Genomic DNA, 16382 nt, shown 5'->3' on the forward strand with positions numbered 1-16382 from the left:
TAAGACGACCTAATGTCCACATAAACAGGGCGGGTAAGTGGGATTTCTGAAAGAGTGCTGGGTTTGGGAAGGAAGGCTAGCATTTTCAGACTTTGGGGAGGCATGGATTTGTAGACGATGCTCCGCGGAGGATTTCACAAGCGCCTCCTGAAATACAGTTTGGACTCAGACTGCTTTCTCTTTGGCCAGATTCAGATCGCCTCTCCACACCCTCTGCCATCCATGGCTGCCGCATTTCCTTACCTTGTTGGGGCAAACGATTGATTTGATCTAAGATTGTGATAAATGTTGATTTGATTGACTGACGGACTGATTGATTGATTGGGGCACACTTCAATTCCTCTCCTCACTCTACTCGGGCGCACCTCTCACGATGCACAACTAGCTCTCAAATTTCTCCACCACAAGGTGTGGAGAGGACCACTGGTTTCAATGGCTAGCCACATGGCTCAGACAAATCCATGGGGGCAGCTCTTGGCCATGAGAGACAAAGAGGACCTCCATGTTCCAGGACAGTGTGCCTCAAATACCAGATGTGGAGAGGCAAACGTTGGAAAACATGCCCAGTCTGAAAGCTTCCTGAAGACATCTGGTCGGCCACTGTGAGGAACAGGCGGCTGAATCAGATGGGCTTTTTAGTGTGGGTCAGAACGAGTGGGGCTTCCTCCATTCTGAAGAACAGGCAGCACTGAATTACATATTAGTTCATTAGGGTCCCCAGTCCTGAGTTGTGAGATGGGCTACAACTCCCATCCTCCTCATCCTCTAGCCATTGTGGCTAGGGATGATGGGAATTGTAGTCCAACAACATCTGGAGACCCAAAATCAGGAATCGGGAATCTGATTTAAAAAGATGTCCCTTTCCTCTCATATAAGCATTCCAGACCTTCTCAGAACCAACACTCTCTTCCTTCTTGCCAAATTTCAACTGCTTATGAAATTTCACTTTAGCCCTTAACCCAGCTGGTATTGAAATGCAGCTCTCTCTGGGGTGTAGCAGATGCAGAATAACATTGCAAAGAGCATACATTAATAACTAACATAGTAACATTGCGAATGGCACACTAGTCTCTCGGACGGGTTTAACGGGCATCTAACCGATGGGGGCCTGATTCAACAAGGCTCTTCTTATGTTTGTTTGAGCTCTGGCAATAGAGGAGAGCTTCACCTGTTGGATCTTTGCCCATCTCAAAGCCATTGGGAACTCTGGATGCCTGCCACGCAGTCGCTTTAGCTCAGAGTTTCTTAAACCTGGGTCCCCAAATGTTGACAAACTATCCTCTCTAGCCACAGTGGCCCTCAGCCATTGTGGCGAGGGATGATGGGAGTTGTAGTCCAACAATTATTTTATTATTATTATTTCTACATTTATATCCCGCTCTTCCTCCAAGGAGCCCAGAGCGGAGTACTACATACTTGAGTTTCTCTTTCACAACAACCCTGTGAAGTAGGTTAGGCTGAGAGAGAAGTGACTGGCCCAGAGTCACCCAGTGAGTTTCATGGCTGAATGGGGATTTGAACTTGGGTCTCCCTGGTCCTAGTCCAGCACTCTAACCACTACACCACGCTGGCTCTCCAATATCTGGGGACCCAAGATTGTGAACCCCTGCCCTAGCCAAGAGGAAAGGACTCCTTTAACCTCCAACGCGAAGATGTAGAAATGAAGTCTGGCAAAAGTCTCCCCGGCCTGTTGAAACTGGGGGAAAAGCCTCATGCAAACGACTAAAATAGGAACCTGCTCTCCACCCATTAACCAGAAACTGCAAACCCACCTCTTGAAAATGAAAGCAGAAGTCAAAGTAGATGTACAATGAAATTGTCAGTACGAATTCCACCCCCACATCCTCCCACCAACCAACCCATCACTGCTGCCCCCAATAATTTCCGCACTATCAAGCCAAATCTCCAGGACTGCTTTTTAGATGCCTGGAGGTAACATAAGGACATAAGAACAGCCTGGTGGATCAGGCCCGAGGACCATCCAGTCCAGCATCCTGCTTCACACAATAGGGAGGAGCATCTTAGAAAACCCACAAGGAGGGAAAGAGGAGCAACCTTCCCCTACAGCTGGTGTTCGGGGACTTGCCCCCCGCCCGAAACAATGGCTAGTAGCCATTGATAGCCCTATCCTGCATGGATTTGTCTAAACCCCTTCTAAAACCATCTAGCTCGGTGGCTACCACCACATCTGGCAGCAGTGAGTTCCATAGTTTAACCACACATTGTGTCAAGAACTCCTTCCTTTTGTCTGCCTTGACTCTCCCAGCATTTCGCTTCAGCGGATGACCCCGGGTTCCAATAATATGAACATAAGAACAGCTCTGCTGGATCAGGCCCAAGGCCCATCTAGTCCAGCATCCTGTTTCACATAGTGGCCCACCAGATGCCACTGGAAGCCCACAGGAAGGAGTTGAGGGCATGCCCTCTCTCTTGCTGTTGCTCTCCTGCAACTAGTATTCAGAGGCATCCCGCCTTTGAGGCTGGAGGTGGCCTTTAGGCCTCCAACTAGTAGCCGATGATAGACCTCTCCACCATGAAGTTATCCAACCCCCTCTTAAAGCCATCCAGGTTGTTGGCTGTCACCATATCTCGTGGCAGAGAATTCCACAAGTTGATTATGCGTTGTGTGAAAAAAGTACTTCCGTTTGTTGGACCTAAGTTTCTTGGCAATTCATGGGATGACCCCTGGTTCTAGTGTTATGTGTGTGAGAGAGAAATTTCTCTCTATCCATTTTCTCTACACCATGCATGATTTTATAGACCTCTATCATGTCTCTCCACAGTCGTCTTTTTTCTAAAGTAAAAAGCCCCAGGTGTTGTAGCCTTTTCCAGCTCTTCAATGTCCTTTTTCAGATGTGAAAAGGAGGACAATTTCTCTCTCTCATAGGAACATAGGAAGCTGCCACATACTGAGTCAGACCATTGGTCTATCTAGCTCAGTATTGTCTTCACAGACTGGCAGCGGCTTCTCCAAGGCTGCAGGCAGGAGTCTCTCTCAGCCCTATCTTGGAAATGCTGCCAGGGAGGGAACTTGGAACCTAAATGCTCATCCCAGAGTGGCCCCATCCCCTTAGAAGGGGAATATCTTACAGTGCTCACGCATGTAGTTCCCCATTCCTATGCAACCAGAATGGACCCTGCTTAGCAAAGGGGACAAGTCACGCTTGCTACCACCAGACCAGCTCTCCCCTCCATTTGATCCACACCGTGCATAATTTTATAGACCTCCATCATGCCCGCCCCCCCTGTGCCTCCTTCCTAAATGAAAAAGGCCCAAACACTCGTCTTTCTTCCCAAGTCACACCGGCAATCATTTGGGGCGGCCGCTCCGTGAGGCGCAGTGAGGCAGTCGCCTCGGGCACCCGGTTTTGGGGGCACTGGCTCGGTAGCAAAATGCCCTCCTGTCCCCTGCTTGTTTTTTAAAAGGAAGAAAGAGAGAAGGCGGCACCCGAGGGGGGGGGGTGTCAGTGTATGGGACCTTGCCTGAGACCCAGGCAGGCTTTAAGCTTGCGAGTGAACAGAGCCGTGCGATTTGAGCGGCGGAAGGTGTAGCTTTGTTCTGGAGTTCAGCTGATTGACACCGCCTGCTCAGATGCAGCGGACCCACATACAGAAGCGTGTGCGCCAGGGAGCAGTAACCCACCCCCACCCCCACCCCCCCCCCCACCCCATCCCCACCCCAGGGGTTGGCAGGAAGCCAAGGCTGGGCTGGAGCGAGCCACCGGCCTCTAGGGCGAGCGCAGAGCCGCCGCCGTCCACCGGTCACCTCTAACCACGTCACCCCGGGTCAATCATCGCCTGCCGTCGCCCCAGCCCTTTCTGATCTGCAGTGACACCCCCCCCTGCCCCACAGACGCCCCCCCCCTCCCCACCCCCCAACCCACAAGCGACACACACATCTCTCCGTCCGGCTGCCAAAGCCGCAACCAACGGCGGTGACTCTCGTCAGGCGCGCAAGGGCGCCGCATGTTCCAGCTGAGCACCGAGAGCTAACCTCCGGGCGACTGAAGCTGCTGTCCACACCGATTTCGGGATCGCTGCCGCTTCTCTCTCCCCACTGGCGCCCCGCTGGCGAGACTGTGCTTCGTTTCCAAAAGGAGAACTGCCGGCTGGCAAGCGCCACTTCCAGATCTGGAAAACCGCTGCCCAGATGAGTGGGGACCGGCTCTGTGACTCAAAGGGGGCGTGGGCTGGTCTGTCGGCTCTTCCTGCCCCCAGATGCTCACATCTCACATCACACACACACACGTGCCTCTTCCTCGCCTGCGTACGGGAGCGAGGAGGGAGCCCCCGTTGGCTTCCCGATGTGTGTGCGCGCAGCAAGGTTGCCAGCTGACCCAGATCAAAGCAGGCCTGGCCTAGCGCGGTGCCTCGCGCACGGCTTTGATCGGCAGGCCTCCGGAGGCAAGGATTTCACTGGCACTGAGAGCACTGTTTATCGCTTGCTAGCCTCCGCTCTGCAGGCGGAGCTGCCGTGAAGGACTCGGGAGCAGGGGCTGCGAAGAGACACGGGAACAGAAGGGCGCCGCTTTCTACCGAGTCGGATCGGCAGTCCAGCCAGCTCCGGTCGTGGCTCCATCCAGCCCTGCTAACTTGGCAAAGAGGCGCCTTTGAAGGTGGTGATTCTCTTTGTTTAGCAGGGGGAGAGCAACTGGCCCTATCCACCCCCAGCACAACATCCCTCCAGTGACTGTTGCTGGTGTCGGTCTGATGTTTCTTTTTAGATTGTGAGCCCTTTGGGGACAGGGATCCATCTTATTTATTTATTATTTCTCTGTGTAAACCGCCCGGAGCCATTTTTGGAAGGGAGGTATAGAAATCACATAAATCATCATCATCATCATCATCATCATCATCATCATCATCACCACTACTACCACCACCACCCAGTTACAAAAAGCAACTTTACTGGGAACAGCCTATATTCTACGATGATCCCTATAATCATAACAACAACAATGATACTGATAATAAAATTCAGCCATCCCAGGTCCTTGGGAAGGACTCAATGTCTGGATAAAACAAAGCAGTCAATAACACCTGTCTGACTGTGTAAACAAGAAATAATAATAATAATAATAGAAATAGAAAGGCTGTGGCAGAAGAATACCAAAATAATCCCAGTAGTAACTTGCGCCCTAGGTACAATTCCAAAAGACCTTGAAGAGCACCTCAACACCACAGGGGCCACAGAAATCACCATCAGCCAATTACAAAAAGCAACTTTACTAGGAACAGCCTATATTCTGCGACGATATCTATTACAATTGACAATAAAATTCAGCCATCCCAGATCCTTGGGAAGGACATACACTACGGAGTTTCAAACCGGATGTGACTGGACTCCAGTTCCCGTCACCCCCCTGCCACAATGGGATGATGGGCATTGTAGTCCAACTACAGCAGGGGACTGAAAGTAGGAGCCCCCTTTACCACCGTGCAGAGCTCCGTAGAAGCATTCTGCCAGTCAACAAAACCATTGGCTGACATCCAGAGCAAGTTATTCAAAATAGTACTACTCAAGAGTTACTCTAAAGGAATACTTGATTTCAACAAGATGACTGCGGAGTAATTGAGTCATAGAGAATTGCTACTTGGGGAAGAGCTGTCTTCTTGCCGGAGCAACCATGAATTGTCCCCTTTGTTGAGCAGGTTCTGCCTTGGTTTACATTTGGATGGTGACGGCGTGCGAGTGCGGCAAGAGATTCCCCTTAGAGCAGGGATTCTCAACGCTGGGTCCCCAGATGTTTTTGGACTCCAACTCCCATAATCCCCAACCAAAGGCCACTGGGGCTGGGGATTATGGGAGTTGAAGTCCAATAACATCTGGGGACCCAATGTTGAGAATCCCTGTCTTAGAGGATGAGGCCGTACCTCAGTGGTGGAGCATCTGCTTTGCATCCAGAAGGACCCCCGTTCACTCCCTGGCAGCATCTCCAAGTAAGCCTGGGAAAGACTCCTGCCTGAAACCTCGGAGAGCTGCTGCTAGTCAGTGCAGACAACACTGAGTCAACTGGACCAGTGGTCTGACTCAGTATAATTCAGGTTCCTAGGACTTTCTTGACAAGCTTTATAAAACAAACCCAACAGGTGTTGCATCCCCATCACTGCAACTTTTTCGCTCGGTGTTGCAGCACCAGTTGAATTTCTGTCTGTCACACAGCTGTTAACGAGCCTCTGTCAAGAAAACAGCTGGCAACCTCTCCCATATACTCTACAACTCAGTTAACCCCAATACTAGCCAGCAGTCTCCTTTAAATGGCTTCTAGCTGTACATGGAGCTGAAATAATCTGGGGAGAGGAATTTTCCATATTTGAATGGCTAATTCCTGCCTGGGCTGCCGGTTTTAACTGAAGCTATTCCTAGAGATTTCCTCCTCCCCTGCCACCACCCCACCAATATTTTTCACCATAATATTATAGTATTATAATATTCACCATAAGAATATTTTTCACCAAGCCATTAACATCTCCAGAATTGCTTTCAACACTCATCTAGAGATTGGTGCTGATTCCAGGTGATTTAAGGCCAATCTGGAAGCATTGGCAACCCTACGTGAGTACCCGCCTCTCAAAAATGGCTCCGAACATTGACTTCAGAGTGCATGCTTCCAGATGTGAACCACTGGCTTTTTAGGTATCAATGCATGTTGTACCTGTAAATACGATAAACTGTGTGTGTGCGTGTGTGAGCGCCAAAAAATAAAAATAAAATAGGAACATAGGAAGCTGCTGTATATCACGTCAGACCATTGGTTCCTCTTACTCAGTATTCTGTGCCAATAAGCAGTCACTCTCTAAGGTTTCAGGCAGGAATCCTTCACATACCAGCCCTACTTAGAGAGGAGCCAGGCATTGGACCGTATCAGTTGGACCGTATCAATTGAACCGTATAACTGAACCGTATCAGTTACATGCTCCTCTGAAGGACGACACACAAAAAATACTCTTTTAAAGAAATGAGCAGAATTAACAAACAAGTTACGGACATGGGAACATAGCGAGCTGCCATATACTGAGTCTGACCACTGGTCCATCTGGCTCAGTATTGTCTACACAGACTGGCAGCGGCTTCTCCAAGGCTGCAGACTGGAGTCTCTCTCAGCCTTGTCTTGGCGATGCTAGGGAGGGAACATGGAACCTAGATGCTCTTCCCAGAAGGGACCCATCCCCTAATGGGAATATCTCACAGTGCTCATACATGTGGTTTCCCATTCAAATGCAACCAGGGTGGGCCCTGCTTAGCAAAGGGGACAATTCATGCTTTCTACCACAAGACCGAGCCACCTAATGGTGCAGCGGGGAAGTAACTTGCCTAGAGAGCAAGAGCTTAGGTTCGAATCCCCACTGCTATGTTTCCCAGACTATGGGAAACACTTATATCGGGCAGCAGCGATACAGGAAGATGCTGAAAGGCATCATCTCATACTGTGTGGGAGGAGGCAATGGTAAACCTCTCCTGTATTCTACCAAAGAAAACCACCGGGCTCTGTGGTCGCCAGGAGTCGACACCGACTCGACGGCACAACTTTACCTTTTACCACAAGACCAGCTCTCCTCCCATAGACCAATAATATTGGTCCAATATTCTCAAATATGCATGGAATTTACAGGAGGGGATAGAGTTCCGATCATAATTCAGACACTGATTCAAAAGTGCTTCTGTGTTGGAGATTTTCAAAGAGGCTGGACAGCTATCTGTCAGGAAGACTGGCCGGGGCGGGGATGCAAACCTCCAGGGTCCCTTCCAGCTCTAACATTTCGCAGTTCTAAATTTTCTTCCAATCACCCAGCATTCTAACTAGTGCTAACATTAATTTTGTTTGGAAGTGCGTTGGGGAAAGACCAGGAGTGGTCCGGGGACCATCAGAAGGGCAAGGTGCCAAGAGAGACTTTGAAAAAGGGTCCGCTCTGGTCTCCAAATTCCAAACCTTGCCTGTGGAAATTTGCAGCTCACAGCCTGGCGTCTGAATCCCGAGCATTCTAAACGTAGGCGGAATTCTGCTACAGCATCCGCTACAGGCAACGGCTGCTCATTTGCTAATGATGTTCGTTCTTGTAAATTGCTCATAGATCGGCACTGAGGTTGTCTGTTTATAAAGTCGGGAAGGCCAAAAGCCACACACACACACACACACACACACACACACACACACACACTTTTCAGAAACAAAAGCAGATAACTGGCCAATTGGAATTGTATGCCATTCAAGGCATTCTGACACACCCCTTCATTTGTCCGGATAGAATTCCATCCATCCATCCCTGGGGACTCCCTCTCCCCAACTATTCCCATCCACACGCCCCCATCCTAACCCCATCTGTTCAACCCTCTCCAGACACACATCCCATCTGTGCGTAGCCCGCTAAACCAGGGGTTCTCAAACTTGGGTTGTTGGACTACAACTCCCATCATGGCAATCGGCCATTGTAGCTGGGAATGATGGGAGTTGTAGTCCAACAATATCTGGAGACCTAAGTTGTGCTTGGCTGCCAACTATCTCCCTGCAACCATCTGGCAGGCATACATGACCCTGTGCCTATTTTCCTCCTCAACATCTGCCCACCTCGGACACTGCAAAAGTAACAGTCAGGCCCACAATCCCAGTCCAACTGGGCTAGTGAATCCCAGTTGTTGGTTTCATTTCCAGTTCCTTTGGCATGGGACAGATCCATTCACACAGCCACTGAGCATGTGATAGTGAGAGCTGAAGAAACCTGTGCCAAGTCTCACAAACTCTAAAATAAAATAAAATCACATCAGGTTTTTCACACTGCAAATGTCACCTTCAAAGCATTTCCTAATGTGCAAAAAGCTGCATTCTGCAGCTGTTTGGTAGCTGTGTCCATAACTGGCTGGCCATGTGGGCAGAATTACTCTGCCAACTGTCATGTGAATTGGCCTTCGTTAAACCCATCCCTAGTGTGTTTTCTTTCTCTGAGTGGAATATCATATATGAGTATTACTGGGGCAGGGTGTGGGGAGAGGGAAGGGGGTGCAGATGGGGTATGGGTGGGTGTCTAACCTTCTTTAAAAAAATCAGGGTTCTGGTCAAGCAAACTGGATCTGGAATTATCTAGAGCTGCCCTTGATTAAATCAGTTGATTCACTGCATGCACTGCTGTTGATTAATCTGCTAATCTGCACATATGTAGAGATGAGAAAAACAGTCATTCGAAAGCAAAAAAACTCCAAACAAACACATGCTTCAGACAGATTGCAGCACAGGCATCACTTTAGAAGAGCATTCTCCCTCTCTTGTACACAGTGGGGAGAATGCCTCTTCTGCCATTTTTTAAGGCACACCTCTTGGAATAATATTAAAATAAAAAACCTTCTGCAGTGCCTGGGGAATCAGGACCACCCTTTGAGTCAATTCAAGTGCACGCCACCAAATCATCTAACTGATTCATCCGCTCAGCACTGCAGACCTGAAATGATCTCTTTGTTTACGCAGAGTTCATCTAAAGAAAGTACCATCTATCAGACATAGGAGGAACCTAGGCAGCGGCCATATACTGAGTCAGACCATCGGTCCATCTAGCTCAGTCTTGCGTACACAGACTGGCAGGGAAGCCGAAAGCGAGGCATCCTTTCAGGGTTTTATTCACAAGGCCGTGGAGTCTTAGTAGATTCTCCGATATCCTCATCGGTGGGAGAGGATCTGGGGGGGGGAGGGTCTGTATTGGGGTCAATCGGGACCCGGGACCCCAGCCCAGTTGTAACAAGGGATCAATATCCCCTTGGGATTTGGGTGATCTTGGCTTAAAGCTGGGAGGCTGATTCAAGGCATTGGAGTCTATCCCCTCTAGCTCTGGTTCAAGTCTTTAAATCTGGCAGATCGGAGGCTTTTGTGGGGCAATCTTGGGTGCTTCCTCCAGCTAAGGGGGATGGAATGAAAGTGGGGGCTGGGTAGCCCTTGCAGCAGCCACCAGGACGCCTGGGTCCCTCTCTTCTGGCCCGCTGCAGAATCCAGGACTGGCTGGCTATCCAAATAAACACCCAACACTTCTGCCCTCCAGCCTTTGCTCCAGCTGATCCCAGTGCCCCCCGGCCCCCTCCCCATCTCTCCAAGGGGACTCACCTGTCACAGACCAGGAGGGACCCAGCTGCTGCTCCCACCAGCACCTGCAAACAGCCCGGCGTCCTTCTCACGCTCTATTTCTTCCTCTCTCTGTCATTCTCTTTACCATTTCATCCCTCCCTCCCTCCCTCTGTGTCCTCTCCCCGCTCCTGCCAACTATAAATAATCACTTCTCTCTCTCTCTCTCTCTGGCCTGGGGCCTTGCGAAGTTTCTACGCTCAAAGTTCCTGTTGTGCTCTGCTCTACTGCTCTCTCTGCCTTCACCCACAATTGGCCTTCACCAACCAACCTGCTGCCCGGATTGCTGGTGAAATCCAGTGCCATGTGCTTCCTGGGTTCTGTAGGTACCTGAATGCAAAACTAGGTTCCCCCCACCCCAGGTTCTTTGATGTTAGAAATGGGGGGGGTCCCTTAAATTCAGGCTGCTATTCCTTTTGGGTAAATGCAGGTGTAATCTGTATCTAACCTCTATTTTTTAAAGGGGTCGTCTTAAATTCAGGGTCACCTTTGATTCGGGTAAATACGGGTACCTATCCGTCATTTCTGATGCACGTCCCATGGCCAGGACTTTCTGTTTTGTTGTTGTTTGCTTGTTTGTTTATTTGATAAATAAAAGCAAACAATTAAAATCAAAACTATAAACACAGCATAAAACCAATTTTATTGGGGTTTTTAAATTGGTTTATTGTTCTGTTATTATTTATTCAATTTATATACTGCCCTTCCAAAAATGGATCAGGGCAATGGACATCAAAATAAAAACAAAACAATTAAAATCAAAATGATAAAAACAGCATAAAACCAATTTTATTGGATTTTCCCCCCTCAATTGGCTTATTGTTCTTTTATTATTTATTTTATTTAGATACCGCCCTTCCAAAAATGGCTTAGAGCGGTTTACATCAAAATCAAAACAATTAAAATCAAAACTATAAAAACAGCATAAAACTAATTTTTAAAAATTTATTTATTGGTTTATTGTTTTGATCGGTTGATTGTTTTTCCAATGACCAATCTATGGCATAAGCAGGGGTGTGGCTAGGAGAGGGCGGGGTGTGTGTGTGTTCGCCCCTCTCCAGCAGCGGCCCCTAAGAGTGAGGGAGATAATGAAGAAAATGGGGGGAGTGGATCTGGGGACCTCTCCGTAGCTGGCCATAGGAGGTGCATCAGAAACACCTGATAGGTACCCGTATACTTACCTGACTAGAAGATGACCATGAATTGAAGGCTCCTTGTAAAGTGGTGATTCTCTTATATTTAACAGGGAGAGAGAACTATCCCTACCCTGTCCCAGCACAGAATCTCTTATACTGAGTCAGACCCTTGGTCCATCAGGATGATGGGATTTGTAGTCCAGCAACATCTGCAAAGGGAGGAGAGCTGGTAGGTGGTAGCAAGCATGACTTGTCCTCTTAGATAAGCAGGGTCCACCCTAGTTGCATATGGATAGGAGACTAGAAGTGTGAGCACTGGAAGAGATTCCCCTCAGGGGATGGAGCCGCTCTGGGAAGAGCATCTAGGTTCCAAGTTCCCTCCCTGGCAGCATCTCCAAGATAGGCTGAGAGAGATTCCTGCCTGCAACCTTGGAGAAGTCGCTGCCAGTCTGTGAAGACAATACTGAGCTAGATAGACCAATGGTCTGACTCAGTATATGGCAGCTTCCTATGTCCCTATGTTCAAGATTGCGAACCCCTCATTTAATCTGTTCTTACTTCCAGTGTAAGTTTGAAGCAGCTCTTACCCCATCTGTCCAGTGTGTGGGCTCTTGGCAGTGAAAACAGATGCAACGGTTGAATCCTGGCACAATTTAAGCCCTGGGGGGGTCAGTGCTGGCTGATGTTGCAGGCACACATGGACTCTGCTTGGATGGGTGCCCACTAGGTTCAAGATTCAATGCTGCAAGACAACACTTTTCAGCCCCATTCATTTCAATGGGAGAGCTCTTGCTTCACGCTCTCCTGAGGAACTCAGCCAGGGCTTTGCAGTGCTTGGCTTTGGCTGGATCGGGCTTTCTGTCTGTACGCATCCCCCAGACACAAGAAGAGTGTGTACTCGTGAGAGCCCTGTGTGAGATACACAGTGGCTGACCTCCAGTCTAACTTTCTCAATTGAACCACTCTGAGGAGTTACCCTAAAGGACCTCTCTCAGTTTCAACAGGATTGTAGGCTGGGTGGTGTGTGAAAACCTGGGTGCAATTATGATTCCACAAGCAGAATGTCACGGTGGGGGGGAGGATTAGAGAGTACAAAACTTTTTTTTTTTTTAATTGCTCTAGAGTAGGGGTAGCCACTCACTTGACAGTCTATCATCAGGATCCGGCTGTGGTCTCCGATGAGAGAAAAGACCAGGTTTTTACAGATTACAAGCACACAGCATCACCCACATTTTATGATGTGCCACTGCACTGGTGCCTAACCAGAGAGGATCCTCTGTTTGTGAGAGAGGGGGAGGAGAGCAGCGGGAGTGAGAGATCAACGCCTCCTCTCTCTTTTCCAGATGCCGTCAGAGACCTACACCCCCAGGGGATGTATCCTTGGCTGCATTGGCTACTTAACAAACCCAAGGCCCCTGTGTTTTGCTAGTACACACAGGCAGAAGCTAAGCTCGTTGCTGCTCTGTGCTAGCTTCTACCAAAAATAAAAATAAAAATGGATATTTTCCAAAATGGGGCCACCCTGGACTATGGAGTGAAGGGTTATGGTGCAGAAGGCCTGCCTGTCCAGGACTGGGCCAGAGTCTCTCTGGCTTCGATGAATCCTCATCAATCTCCAGGTGACTATTCAAAGCAATCCTGGGGGATTCTCATGATGGTCTTGTGAAAAATAGAGGTGGAGATGGGAACCCTCCAGGAATAGCTTCAGTCCGAACAGGGCGCTTTCCAGGCTAGCCGCTCAAAAGCGGCAAAATGCTCTGTTCAGGCAAATCACTTTCCAAACGTAAAACCTGAAGGGGGAGCAGTCTCGTGAAAACTGACAACCCGAAAAAACAAGACTTTTTTTTTTTTTTTTTAAACACCGGATCAATGACGTCGTGGCACTAAGTCGCAGCAATTAAATTCGAAACAAGGCGTCCGACATATGAATCGGTCTCCATCACATCTTTTAGAAAGCATGTTAAATCCTGGCTTTTCTATGATTGTCTCTGCTGCTGCTCTTTGTATTTTGTACTGGTTTTATGCTTGTGTTTTACATTTTTAATCAGCTTTGTTTTTTTTTTTTAGCTTCATATTTCGATGGCGTCTTTTTAACAATCTTGTTTTTAAATTTTGCTGGAAACCGTCTTGGGATTGTTTTAATGAAAGGCGGTATATAAATTTAACAATAAATAAATAAATATGAACGGCCCCCTCGCGTTTTCATCGGGACTGCAGGGTCACAACACAGAAAGTGTGGAAGCACACTTCAGAGATGTGTCGTGACTCCACTGAAGGGTCTAGTATGGAAAAGTACCCTGGAAATCCCGGTACTCACCCATCACTTCCCTCATCCTGCCTGTGGCTGTTGCTGGGTTAAAGGCTTTAAGAATGGCTGGGCTGGACTAGGACCCAATGGCTCCATCTAGTTTTTTGCTTCCAGCAGAGGAAAACTCCCCTGAATCCAAGCCCAGAGGATGAACAATGCCCGCCCCTCCCCGCCCATGCCCTGCTTGTGAGTTTCCTGGACCATCTGTCTGGCTGCTCTTGGAATGGAAGACTAGACGAGATGAACAGAAGACAAGACACAATAAGATATATTAAAATATGATAGGTAGATAGGTAGGTAGAAAGATCTACCAAAGAAAACCACAGCGCTCTGTGGTCACCAGGAGTTGACACCGACTCGACAGCACAACTTACTGTAATCGGACACAGAACAGCGTCTCCTTGTGGTTTTGGCAGTTACACCTGCTGGCCAGCTCTTGTTTTCCGAGAAGAACTGATTACTATTAGGACGGATGACTCTTCTTGGAAAGAAACATCTGGTCAACAGGTGGCACAGCAAAAAACGCAAGACGATGTTGTCATTTGCTTCTAGCACTGGTGGCAATCAAAGTTATCATAATGCTGCCCCTGTCCTGGTTTTATACCACTTTTCAACACCAGCAGAAAAACAAACCAACCCCAAAGGTTTTAGAGCAGTTTCTACAGCAGAAGGTATTGGAAGACGGTCCTCTGTCGCAAAAAGGCTGACCATCTAAAAAGAAACACGAGGGAGAGAGCAGCAGCAGGGACTGGAGAGATGTCGTGCTAGGCTAAATAGGGGGAGTAGCTCCTGCACAGCGGGGAAATGACTTGACTAGCAAGCCAGAGGTTGCCGGTTCGAATCCCGGCTGGTGTGTTTCCGAGAAAATGGGAAACACGGGCAGCAGCAATACTGGAAGATGCTGAAACACATCATCTCGTACTGTGCAGGAGGAGGCAATGGTAAACCCCTTCTGTATTCTACCAAAGACTACCACAGGGCTCTGTGCATGCCAGGAGTCGATACTGGCTTGACGGCACAACATTACCTTTAGCTCCTGCCATCCCCGGCTCAAGGTGCCCCCAATTTGAAAGGCCAATCAGCAGGAGTCGACTCATTCGCCACTGATAAAGGATGCTTCTCCTCCATGAATGTGTCTAATTCCAGGCCTTCACGACATTTCATGGCCACAGATTTCATAGGCCAGTTATTCATCGGTGTGCATAAAGACCTCCTTGGGATAAAAGACCAATCAATCATGCTGAATGGTCTTGCATAATTCCTGGGTGCTGAGAGAAAATGTGAATATCCGAGTGAAGTCACAGCACAAAGGATGGGTCCTGGCTTCCCTCGTCCTCCTTGAAGCAGCTCTGGGACTTTTTAAATGCCATACCTCATGGGAGCATAGGAGCCTTATACTGAATCAGGTCTCTCTCACTCAGTATTGTCTACACCAGGGATTCTCAATGTTAGGTCCCCAGATGTTATTGGACTTCATCTCCCAGAATCCTCAACCAAAGGCCACTGGGGCTGGGGATTATGTGGGGTTGAAGTCCAATAACATCTGGGGACCCAGCGTTGAGAATCCCTGGTCTACACTGACTGGCAGCATCTCTTCAAGGTTTGAGGTGGGAGTCTCTCTCAGCCCTACCTGGAGATGCTGCCAGGGATTGAACCTGAGATTTTCTGAACACAAAACAGTTGCTCTGCCACTCTTACGGTGCTCAGACATGTAGCTTCCCATTCAAATGCAAACCAGGGTGGACTCTGCTTAGCAAGGGGGACCATTCATGCTTGCTACCAAAAAACCAGCCCTCCTCCCCACCCGTTTCCAGTGGGCGTCACATCATGCCACTGAATGCACAGAGCCCTTACAGCAAAGCAAGACCGCCCTGCAGCCCAGCCCTTTTTAAAAGCCAAATTTTGGGTTATGGCCCATTTGACTCACGAGTATACCCCTTAGGTTCTGGCCATGCACGGTACCTGCTCGAGCCACTTGCATTCGCTCGCCCTGTCACTTATCCTTAATTCCTAGAGACTCTGGGGAGTTGCTCAATCCTGAAGAAAGACCAATCTAGCAACTGGCGTGAAAAAAACAAACATTGAACAAGGCATCCTCTAGAGGCAAAAACAAAACCGTGATTTCCCAGGGACAGATTTTGGGAAATATGGAATGTCCCTGGCAAATAGGGAGTGCTGGAGACTATGCATAATGGACAGAGTATGAAAACAGCAAATATTCATTCATTCATTCATTCATTCATTCATATTTTTATACCGCCTGATCTGTACATCTCTGTACAAATTTTGTATATTTATATGCCGCTTTTCCACAAAAATCCCCCAAAGGGGATTGATACATAGATATAAATAAATAAAATAAATGGCTCCCTGTCCTCCCCCAAAGGGCTCACAATCTAAAAAAGACACCGGCAACAGCCACTTGAGGGATGCTATGCTGGGGACGGATAGGGCCAGTTGCTCTCCCACTGCTCAGTAAAGAGAATCGCCACTTTTAAAAAGTGCCTCTTTGCTCAGTTAGCAGGTAGACCAAAATGAGATCAAACAACAACAGGGCGCAGGCTAGGGATAATTAGCAGTGTGTGGTGTATCTTTTGTGGATGGCACATCTCTGACGGTGACACCAGGCCGCCCAGAAATAAGACTAGCAGTGGAGACAAAATAACTCCTCTCCAAAAGGGCCCTTCTCTCCTCTTTGGGGTTACTCACGCTACCTGCTCAACCACGTACACATTGAGGCTGTCAGCTGCTTCCTCTACGCTCACTTGTGTTTAAAAGGAACGACGCAAAAGCCACAGCCCTGAAATCCTCACTGCAGGTTTTTAAAAATCTTTT

At 48.5% G+C, this 16382-nt stretch overlaps 1 protein-coding gene across 3 annotated transcripts in view; it reads right to left on the reverse strand.

The window, feature by feature from the left end:
- Nucleotides 1-16382, reverse strand: part of LOC128333234 (myelin-associated glycoprotein-like) — a 38374-nt gene that overhangs the window by 13654 nt on the left and 8338 nt on the right. The window contains exon 1 of one of the 3 annotated variants that reach the window (XM_053268487.1): nt 10086-10189. The exons of 1 other annotated variant lie outside the window; for it this stretch is intronic. The gene's annotated coding sequence lies outside the window, so the exon portion shown is untranslated. Of the gene's footprint in view, nt 1-3994; nt 4458-10085; nt 10190-16382 lie in introns of those variants that run through there. One more of the 3 variants, XM_053268486.1, reaches the window with a different exon arrangement.

This window comes from Hemicordylus capensis, chromosome 7 (assembly GCF_027244095.1).
Source record: "Hemicordylus capensis ecotype Gifberg chromosome 7, rHemCap1.1.pri, whole genome shotgun sequence".
Lineage (NCBI taxonomy): Eukaryota > Metazoa > Chordata > Lepidosauria > Squamata > Cordylidae > Hemicordylus > Hemicordylus capensis.